The sequence below is a fragment of the Arachis ipaensis genome, chromosome B03 (genome assembly GCF_000816755.2).
Source record: "Arachis ipaensis cultivar K30076 chromosome B03, Araip1.1, whole genome shotgun sequence".
Taxonomy (NCBI): Eukaryota; Viridiplantae; Streptophyta; class Magnoliopsida; order Fabales; family Fabaceae; genus Arachis; species Arachis ipaensis.
The window spans coordinates 22,261,663-22,272,899 of NC_029787.2; the positions used below are offsets into that span (position 1 = coordinate 22,261,663).

Sequence of the window (11,237 nt, forward strand, 5' to 3'; positions counted from 1 at the left end):
ATTAAATTAATGTAGTAAAATTAATTAAGTAATATATATTATAATAAATTATATTAATATTTAAATATCTAATCAAATCAATTAGCTGATATAATTAAGTCATGGTAATAAATTGTATTGAATGAATTAAAATAATTAAATCAGGAAACACTCTCCAGAGCATGCTACGTCAGCTCATCATTAAGTGCAAACATCCGATTTTTATATAATAGAATAGATAGATGGGTTAGCGTTTGATGTATATATAGAGATATTTCAGCTTCTTAACTGTTTAGTGATTATTTTCAACCTATTTATGTTAATTTAACTTATTTACTTACATAATTAATCATATTTATATACTATGTAAATTTCATTTTTATATAATAACCTGTCAGTAACGAATTAAGTAATACCGTATACGCACTAAAATGTTAGAGATATTTTCGTTTGGGTTTGAAACGTTGAATTGTCATTGTATAGAGATAAAGAGGAAAAAAAAAAGAATATTAACTGCTTATTTATTGAAAAAAAGTCATTTTTGAATTCTTGCTATTTTTAGTAATAAATAATTTTATTATAAATAATTTTTAGGATAATTAGGATAATTTACATTAATAAACTGAATGAAGTTTAAAATTACGCAAATATTCTAAATCAAATTTTATTATACATATGTCTTAGAATATTTCTATATAAATCGAACCAAATTTATTTGATTTACCATATATACTACATCAATAATAAATCGAATTGAATTTATTTGATTTACTCCTTATGCGAGATATATATAATAAATCAAATGAAGCAATTTACTACTTTTTGACATTTTTATATTAATTTTAAAAGACAAATGTCAATAAAAAATAGTAAATTGAATTAACTTGATTCGATTTAACTATAAGTACTACACCAATAATAAATATTAAAAGATTTAGATTTTTATAAACTTGTGAATTTAAAATGGAATAATAAACGATTTCTAGAAATTTATTAAAAATCATCATTTGATTCATTAGCATCTAAAAAATCATCATAGAAACTTTTGATATTAAAAAATTAATATAAAATATAGCTTTTTAAGGTGGTATAAAAATATTCTAGGACAATTATGTAACAAAAATTAATTTAGAATATTTGCATAATTTTAAACTTCATTTAGTTTATTAATGTAAATTACCCATATTTTTATTTTAAGACAAAATACACTCATTAAAAAAAAGTAGAATTATAACATAAAATAAAATGAGCGAGAGATTGGAAAGGATTCGGAATACACATGTTCAATTGATAACGGAGGAGCATTAGTTAATCACTTAATCGAACGTGAGCGTACATTTGTGTCATATCTCTAAGCTGAGTAAGCTCTCACCTCTCAAGTTCCAAGTTCAATTCTCGCCACTGATGTTTTCTTTTGTCGTCTACTAAATTCCCTTACTCTGGCTTCCGTACCAAGTGGCTGCGTGTCAGTTGCAATCTCTAATGTTCATCACAAAATAGGTTCATGTACCTAAACAAGTGAAATGATGTTATTTCTTATTTTTATTTTTTATTTTATTTTATATTTCCATATATATACTTTAGTTGAATTTTTTATTTTAATAAATAAAATAAATGTAATAATTATCAAAATAAATAATTAAAAATTTTTTCTCTTTTGTAAATGAGATAAGACACGTTACGCTATCATGTGTAGATCTTGTTTACACTGTAAACGAGATAAAGTCTGTCGACACCTATAAATATATGTCGTTTATAGTGTCATTCTGGACCCCAATTTAACCTAATCAACCACTTTCTCCTCTCTATTATTCTTTTCTGACCCTATTTTCGACTGATACTGCGATGGCGTGACAGGCGGGGAACGACGGAGACATCAACAGGCTGAACGAGACGTCGCATTATGCCAGGGCGGCCGACTTTAAGGTTAGTTTTGTTCTGTTTGTTTAATCTAAGTATGTGGTCGTGGTTACGGTAGTCCCGAAGAACCGTAACGTAGTTGGCAAGTTTAGTAGTAGGTCTCTAGGAGGAATTTAGAACTCTATTTGCTTGTGCAAGGTTGTTACGACATATTTATTAGTTTGGAACTCTATTTTTCTTGTGCTAGGTTGTTAGTATTTATAACGTTCTAGTTAGGGTTTGTTTAGTATGCACTATGTGTTTTGTCGATTTTTAATAAATCGATGGTGGTTTGATATCTAGTGGTCTGGGAGCAAAACCTACTCCTCTTTGCAGGTACCAATTTTCTAAAAGTGCATCAAAGCGTCTTCGATTAGACCGGGATTGGGAATAAAAATAAATTAAAATTGATAAATCAAAGAAAAGAATAAAAGGAAGGTTTTCGAAAAGAAAACATATTGAAAACAGAAAAGTTTGTGTTGAAATTAAAGGAAAGCGATAAAATGCCTTTGACTGGATTAAAAGACTTTAAATTAAAAGTAAACAATGCAGAAATGTAAATTGGACAAAGATGAAGATAAAGAATACTTGGAAAATAAATTTGCTTAAAACATAAAGTTTACAGAAAGATAAACTGAAAAAATGAAAAGATGGAAGGAACCCTACAGAAAAGTTACTCAATTGCAGACTCAGAAATTTCCTGGAATGTGAGTGTGCTTGACTGTTTTCTGAGTAAAAGTTCCAACCCTCATTTCCTAAGGCTTCCTAATATTTATAATCTGCTTTTAGTAACTAACAATTAATTATAATTAATTACAATTAATTACAAATTTGAACTTTTCAAATACTTTTCCCTTGGTAACTGCTCCCGCCATTTGATTGGAGACGTTTCCCATGATTTTCTCACGTGATAAAAGCTTTTAACCGCTCTGCTACCGTGACTGTTCAATCTTCCACTCAAATGTTCAATTCGATTCCCCTTCTCAAGAAGCTTTCATCGAATAACAAGTCATTCGAAATCCAACTAGCGCTCATTGTTCTCGATCCTTGCTTACGCGTGCATCTTTTCGAGAAACTGTCTCTGGCTTATTCCGAATCGATTTGCTTTCATCGAATAATATTTTTTCCGATCAACACTATGTAATAGAGAAATATGTGTAAGTTAGAAACATAGAAATATGTCTTTAAGTAGAAGTAGATGTAAGTAAGATAGAAATATTTATTTTACTTTAAGGTTTTGTATATCATGTTAAATTGTTGTAATTGCAAAACTAAAAAGAAATTGTAAGAAATAAATAGACCAAAAATTTAAGTTATTTCTTTATAAGGCTGAATTTTTTTTATATTCTTCAGAGGTCTCGCCTTCTACTATCTCGGCGAGTGAGCCATACCTTTTCTCCACCCGACGCCATTGTCCCGTATCTGGCTAAGGCTGGATTTGGCGACACGATGACCCAACAACCTGGTGCACTTGCGTTGGGTCCCTCTTCTCCGGGACTTCGGAGAGTGTAGGGCATTTTTTTGGGCTCGGTTGTACTGACCTGGACGTACCAGTCACACCCTGCAGCACTGCCTCTCGACATTTGAACATGTGGCCGACCCGAAACTCTACCCCACCGTCTAAGTTTTAATCCTCTTCACCCGTGTCCGAAAACGGCGTCCTCTCATGCATGGTGTCCAGATCCAGACTTTGATAGTGACTTAGCACTGCCGATAGTGCCGGAATCGGGTAAGGTGGAGGCAAAACATGGCACGCCATAGTCTGGACAGGCGTCTCCGGCACAAACTTTTCCTCATCGCCACCTTCAGAAGAATCACTGTCCGTATTATCCGTCACGTAATCTTTGTCCGACTCCTTCTCGCCCTCCTCCGCCTCATCTAATGGAATGGCGACATGAATGGGCGGTGGTGCGAAAGGTCAATCGTCCTGTATATAGGTCGAGTGCAAAGAACCACCACGACAACTATCTCCCACCTCGGCGGAAAGCTCCATTACCTGTTCCGCTATGATCCTCCCATGGATGTCGAACATCAGTCGCACATGCTCGTTCCCTTGAAGTCGGAATAGTCGGAACCGGAAAATTCCGTTACCCATGGGTGCCAGCAACCTATACCCCACCCTTCCGATCTCCCTCGCTGTTGTACCACCGAGCTTGCTCAATATCAAACTCTTCAACTCTGACAACGTATTTACATCCTGAGTGCGTAACAATATCGAATTCTCACACTCAAATAAAATGAGGTAATGTCTAAAATAGTTTTTGAAATTTTTAACTCGCATTAATTAAATTTTTCATTTTTTAAAATGATCAAATGTGTTCCTCATTCTCATAAACATCAATTTTTTGTTAATTTAAATATCACCAGTCAAGTGATGTGTGCAGTTAAATGCAAACTTGGCACTTAACAATTGCAGACTGACGTAGACATACAATAAATTCAACTCAAATTAGTGTTCAAAATTTATTTAAAAATTAAAACACTCAAATTGATCTAGGTTTAATTACTCTGCAGGTCCCTATAGTTTCACCAAATTTTCAATTAGGTCCTTATACTTTTTTCTTTTCAATTAGGTCCCTATACATAATTTTTTTTCAATTTAATCCCTGTTAACGTTAAACGTCAAAAAAATGTTAGTAAATTGTGAAATTACCTGTATACCCTTAGGGACCTAATTGAAAAAAAAAGTATAAAGACCTAATTGAAAATTCGATAAAACTATAAATATTCAATAAAAGATATTCCTATAATCCTTATTCAATGATTCTACGACATGAAAGATATTCCTATAATCCCTTTTATTTTGTCACTATCATTCTTTTGCTTATTTATATACAAATTGTACCAAAAATATTTTTTTTTTACTTTCAAAATACAACATATAAAAAAAGTAATGAATAAAATGAAACAAAAATAATAGTAAAAAATATATATAAAATTCAATTTCCATCATTCAAGTATTTATTATGATCATGTAACATTTTACATTTGTGTAGATTCATGAAATATAGTTTATGTCTTTATCATATCATGGTATACTATAGAAAACCACAAGGCTATGTAATTTGAAATCTAAAAATGAAAACCATAGAAAGCATAGTTTCAGTATAATACATAAAATCTGGAAATCAATTCTTGTGTTGCAGCCTCCCACTCTTTGAACCGGCATAAGGATCAACAATAACATTAATAATAACCGGTTCTGAAAGAGCAGACTTGAGTTCATCAGGTGTCCCAACAAGTTAGCTCTTTCCACCAAAAGCTTCAATCAAAGTCTGAACCAATGTCCAAATTGAAACCAATGTCACTATCACAAGGCTTTCTGCAGCAAAACCAGGGAACAGAGAAGCTGAGAACTCCAAAGTGTTCAAATTAGTATCATCCACGATTGCATTCTCAACAAAGATGTCATTTAAGAAGTTATTGCCATTAATGTGCTGCTGAGATAATTCTTCCTGCTCATTGAATATATATCTACTTCCTTTAGAAGAATGAAACATCAAGCCTTCAATATCATTATGTATGGATAAGCCTGCTTAAGAAAGGTCATTAAGACCTTGGGACTCTTCTCCCACGACCTTGAAATCAGGGGTTATATCATCAGGGAGCTGACATCGTCGTTTGGGATACTTTCTTGGACAAGTTCATTATCAACTAGGATCTCAACAAAATAACTACATAGACTCTGACTAAAGTTGCAGTAATGTCCAATCAGCCTCACCCAAACCCTCAAAATGGATCAATTTGATCATGCTCATTGATCAGACAAGCTGCCAAAAGAAAGAAGAAGAAAAAATAAAAAGGTTCACACAAATTTGACACATCATGTTGACAAATGAATTAAAAGATGAACATGCCAAAACCACAACTCATTATACAACTCATTATACAACTCATTATCCTAAACATCCATGAAGTATACTACAACATGGGCAAAGCAGATGAGCTTAAGTTACAATAGAGATATAGCTAATTTTAGCATCACTGCAAACAAAATACATGTAAAGCCAGTTCGAGTTTAGAAGACGTGACTTGTATACCAAAAAACAAAAGATGAAGAACAGAGATAAATTGTTTCAGAAATAAGAAGACATAGAACGCACTGTTAAAAACTTCAATTGTTCGCACGATGATGACGACTCGCCAAGAAACTCTGATCTTAGCTTCATCAATAAGCGAACAAGATAGTTTAAGCCTTCCCCATCTCGACCTCCACCCCGAAAGAAATCATGAGGCGAAGCCTCGACAAGAACAGAACCGGTGGTTAGAAGAAGCATGGTATTCATCACAGCAACAACCATCAACAATAAAGTAAATTCATAATCAGCAAAACCAATTCATATGTCAATTCATCAATTCACAAAACCCTTATATATATTCATATTGTAAACCCAAACTATTGTATCAAAAGAATTCAGAATTCAATTAAACAAATAGGTATATCAAATCAATTCAGAAATCATAAAAATTTTCATTTGCTTAAACCTGTTTCATTAACTTTGAAAAAACAAAAGAAAAAATTAACCTGTTACCTATTTTGGCAGATAGACTTCAGGCAGCAAGGCGAGGTGCGGCGAGGTGTGGCGACACGAGTAGCGGCGTAGCGATCCACGACGAGCGAACGCGACAGAAGCGACACACCACCAGTGGGAAGTAGAGTAGAGCAGACGCACGACCAGCGCAGAGCAGTGCAGCGCAGACCAAGGACGACGGACGATGAAGACGATGGACGCTCACGCTGCCAAGGACGACGACGCCGACGCCGCCGCCGCAGATGGAGGACGACACCATCGAATGGATCGGAGGAGAAACGCAGTGACTTCAGAGAACAAGGGCTGACTAGGGTTCTTTGTTTTTGGATAAAATGGCAAGGGTAATTTTGGTATTTTGAAAAAATAGAAGTGAGTTTAATTAGCTATTATAACTTAATTAGGAGAATATTCGATTTTTGAATAAAATATTCTGTTATTTTAAACGGTTTTGTCACGATAGGGACTAAATTAAAAAAAAATTTAACATCTAAGGACCCAATTGAAAAGAAAAAAAGTATAGGGACCTAATTGAAAATTTGGTAAAACTATAAAAACCTGCAGAATAATTAAACCATTGATCTATACACAATTATAAAACCCTAACTCCTAAATCTACATTTTCATCATTTGCTCTTATATGTTCTTCTACTCCTCTTCTCTACTGTTTGTTTCGACTTATTACTTTCAGCTTCAACAACTGTCTCGCAACATAAATAAATAGGGTTGGGCTACACATACAAGCTTACAAGCTTACAAGTTGGCCCAGCCCAAATAGAAGCCACGCGCATAAAGAGAGATAACATGGCGCGTCAAAATCACGCGCTCAACACTACAACCGTTACGTATGGGAAACTCTTCCACTTCTTCCACTTCTTCCACTTCTCAAAACGCTTCGAAAACAAGGAAACTCTTCCATTTTCGAGCGAAAATCAAAGTTCAAAATATACAAATCGTTCTTCGAAACCTCCATCAAAACACCATCAAACTGTCCGTGAAGAATCTGAAGCAAAGCAACAATACTCAACGTAAGTTCGTTAAGATTCCTGTATATTTTACTTTTCTTCTACGTCGTTCTTCTAGGGTTTACTTCTTGCTTCTTTGTTACACTGTTCTAAGTTCTACGTCGTTCTTCTAAGTTCTACGTCGTTCTACGTTCTTGTTCTAAGTTCTCCTGCTATTGTTGTTGATTTTTGGGGGTTTATTCCGTAGATTGGGGGGTGTATACTGCTTGAACTTGTAATGTGGCTTGATATTGAAGCATGTTTGACTGATATCTGACTGATATATATGGATGTATCTGAATAATATCTATGGGTGTATCTCACTGTTATCAATGGGTGTATCTGACATTCTGGCAAACAACTTCAAACTTGGGGAGAACAGACTGAAGACAGGATATGGTTCTTTCCAAATAACACCAAAAACAATAGGTGATGCGCTTGGCATCAATGCAACAGGTAACTAGCTCAAAATTATTGGTGTATATTAAGTTGATGCTTGGGTGTATTTAAGGTTGATGCTTGGGTGTATTTGAACCGACTTTGATACTTTGTTGTTTTCCTTTTTTGTAGGAAATCTGTTTCCTGAGAAAGTTGAGTATAAGCAACTTTCTGATGATGACAAAATAATTTATAGACGATTCCAGGGTAAGACCCTCAAAAGTCTTACCGATGAAATGATGGAAATCGGCGTTGGCAATGAAGAGGAACGCCTGATGTTCAAGAGGATATTCATCCTCTACATACAGATGGCGTTCCTTTTGCCAACGACGATAAACAAAATATCACCCGTGCACCTGGCCCCAATTTTTAAGATGGACGGCATATCGGAGAGAAACTGGGGGGGGGGCATGTTTTGACCTTCATGATCAAGGGCATCACAGACTACCAAGAGAAGAAGAAGAAGGCAATTGATGGCTGCCTCTTTGCCCTGATGATAATATACTTTCATCTTTCTGAAAACAAAGGCAAGAAGAGGGCTGAAAGACCACCAAAGCCTTGGATTGCCAACTGGACTAAGGAGCAGTTGGTGGAAAGAATGACTGCAGAAAGAGAGGAAATTTTGGTAAGTAAACATAATATGTTGCTTGTATTTTATTTACCTGAATGCTGCTAGCTAAAATATCTAATGTTTCAGGGGATTGTGAAGATGGCGGAGACAAGAGAAAGAGAAAAAATGAAAAAAAAAAGAAAAAAAAGAAAAAGAAACAAGAAATCAAAAAAACAAAAAAAAGGAAGGCGAGTCCAACATCGTCTTCGGAGACAGAAACAACTACTGACAATGACACTTCTACCTCTGAGTCTGAGACTCAAGAAGACTCAGAGGATTCAGGAAGAAAACACCCCAGCAAAAAGGGAAAAAAGTAAGTACCATACTTGGGTGTAATTTCTTTTTCGAGTTGGGTGTATTTTGTTGATCACGTTGGTTGTGTGTAGTTTATTAAGCTGGGTGTGTTCGTTTGCTGCGTTGGGTGTATATTGTATATTCAGTTGGGTGTATATTGTGAATTCATTTGGGTGTATTTTTAGTATGTTCTAAATAATGATTGTTTGACTTCCAGAATGGACTCCAGAAAAAGAAAGCAGAGGCAAGAGGAGTCAGATTCTGATTCAGAATCTGAATCTGAACCAAGTGATGAGTAATGTCCTGAAATCATTACTCCTTTCTTTTGGCTTCATTATAAAGATTTCGTGTATTAACTGAAGTGTCTATTATTAACTTATAGGAGCGAAGAATCATCACCTGCAGAGAAGGAGAAGAAAAAGAAAAAAACAAAAACAACACCAAAAAAGTAAGCACTTCTTTGCATAATATTCTGTGATAAAATTAATTTTTTATTTCTGATTGGTACTCTTTTTTTTCCACCCAGAACACAACCAAAAAAGAAAAAAGTTGTTGTAGAGGATTCACCTCCTAAAGAAGATCAATACTTTGACGGGTACAGTACATCGTAAGCTATATTACCGTCTATCATCGTAATTATTTTTGTTAACGTCTTCTTTTATGAATGTAGTGAGACATATGAAATATCAAGTGACGAACTAGATGAATGGTTAAGGAAAAATGTTGATAAATCTGCTGCAGAGGGGTATGTCTTGCTGGGCTGTGTATTTCAGATTTTGGTGTGTTTTGTTTGCTAATAATTGTTTCTTGTTTCGCAGGGAGAACCGAGCTGACCTGCGATCGACAGAAGGTCGCTATGTGACGTCTGAAACGTAAGAAGCTTTCTTATTTAATAAAATCTTGTTATCATGATTTGGGTGTATTTTGTGGAACCATTTGGGTGTATTTTGTGGATCAAGTTGGGTGTATGTTGTTTAATAAGTTGGGATATTAAGTTTGTTGTGTTGGGTGTATATTGTCCATTCGGTTGGTTGTATCTTGTGCATTCATTTGGGTGTATTTTATACCTGTATCTTATTTTGTCTGAATAACATGAGATCTGTTTTAGAATGCCGGCTGTGAACTTGGGAAGTGATGGTCCTTCCTCTCAAGGGCGCATAGAACAGAGTAGTGTAAACCAGCCGTCACAGAGCATGTAATTTCTCTTTCAAATAACCGTTACTTTTGTTCTTCTATTACCCTTCTACTCCTAATTCTGTATATATTTTTTTTAGAAAAAAATCCTTTATTATTTTATTCAAGAAAAAAAAGGCAGGAAAAAAAAGCAAAAACTGCAAGTATGTAAGTTCTCAAAAAAACAAAGCCTGTCTTCTTTTTGAATTGTTCGGGTGTATTTCTTGAATTTCTTTGGGTGTATTTTAGGTTGAGTCCGTCTGATTCGAATATGATGGTTGTGAGGGAACAGACACCGTCGGAAGCGCTTGCAATGTGAGTTTTCCAATAATATTTCAACCTTATAACCTTATTATTTTTCAAAGGCGTTGTTAACCTTTCATTTTTCTTCTTGTTTAGAGTCCCGATTCAGGTTTTTGTGCCGGCATCCCAAACAACCACTGAGACAGATTTTGAACCAACACCTATGCTACAGATTGAAGGGACTACAGAAACGTAAGAAATAGTATTGAGTGTATATTTGTTTAGAGTTTGGGTGTATATTTGCTAACAGTTTGGGTGTATATTGTTCCTGATTAGTTTTTTTTACGCCGTGATTAATTTTTTGTAATTGTGCAGCACTCCTGAAACCCCCCAACAACTTCAAGAGACCACACCCACGCTTCCCCCAGCTCCAACTAAAATGTAAGTTCATCAGACTAAAATCAATCTTTGCTTATCATCCGTATATTCTTATTCTTATTCTTATTCTTATACATGATGACGCGGTCATCCAGACGCAGAAGACGCTGCTGCCTTGTTGATGATGGCACGGACAGCATCCTATGTTCCTAAAACAGATCCAGGGGTGCCATCATTCAGCCTTGGATTGACTGATTCAAGCCAGGAGGGGGCGTCAACGCAGGAGACAGAAAGGGCAAAATCTCCTGAATCTGCAAATTTGATAGAACAATTGGACGATTTGGTCCAAAAAATAGCAAGCAGTGCGGCGAAGGGGAAGAACAAAAGTCCACAAATTCAGAGGGAGACTAGGGGAGAAAGTTCTGCAAAGTTTCGAACTCCTGGGGGATTATATCAGATTACGGATGATATGAAACAAAAGTGCTACATCTGGGGGACGAGACTGAAGGAAGATGCAGATGGCAATACTAACGAGTATGAGGAAATGTGCACTCTGATTGGCCAAGGAGAATACATTTTGATGAGAATGCACCTTGTATCCCTCCAGGCAAAAAGTGATATAGAATCTCAGGTAATATTAGAATAACATTAATGTTTTTACACCAAAGTCAATTGCAATGCTTATTAATG

The 11,237-nt window shown here is 35.1% G+C and overlaps 3 long non-coding RNA genes across 4 annotated transcripts; 2 read left to right on the forward strand and 1 right to left on the reverse strand.

The window, feature by feature from the left end:
• On the reverse strand, window positions 5,558–6,708 carry LOC107634236. 2 transcript variants are annotated; one of them, XR_001618805.2, is made up of 3 exons: window positions 6,411–6,708; window positions 5,982–6,119; window positions 5,558–5,648 (listed from the first exon to the last, which is right to left on the reverse strand). It is a non-coding gene; the product is annotated as an uncharacterized LOC107634236 (long non-coding RNA). The 2 variants fall into 2 exon arrangements; XR_002358998.1 differs by lacking the exon at window positions 6,411–6,708 and having other exon boundaries at window positions 5,982–6,404.
• Window positions 9,009–9,509, forward strand: LOC107634486. Its single transcript, XR_001618936.2, has 3 exons — window positions 9,009–9,048; window positions 9,136–9,201; window positions 9,280–9,509. It is a non-coding gene; the product is annotated as an uncharacterized LOC107634486 (long non-coding RNA).
• On the forward strand, window positions 10,189–10,843 carry LOC110269597. Its single transcript, XR_002358369.1, has 3 exons — window positions 10,189–10,241; window positions 10,326–10,421; window positions 10,545–10,843. It is a non-coding gene; the product is annotated as an uncharacterized LOC110269597 (long non-coding RNA).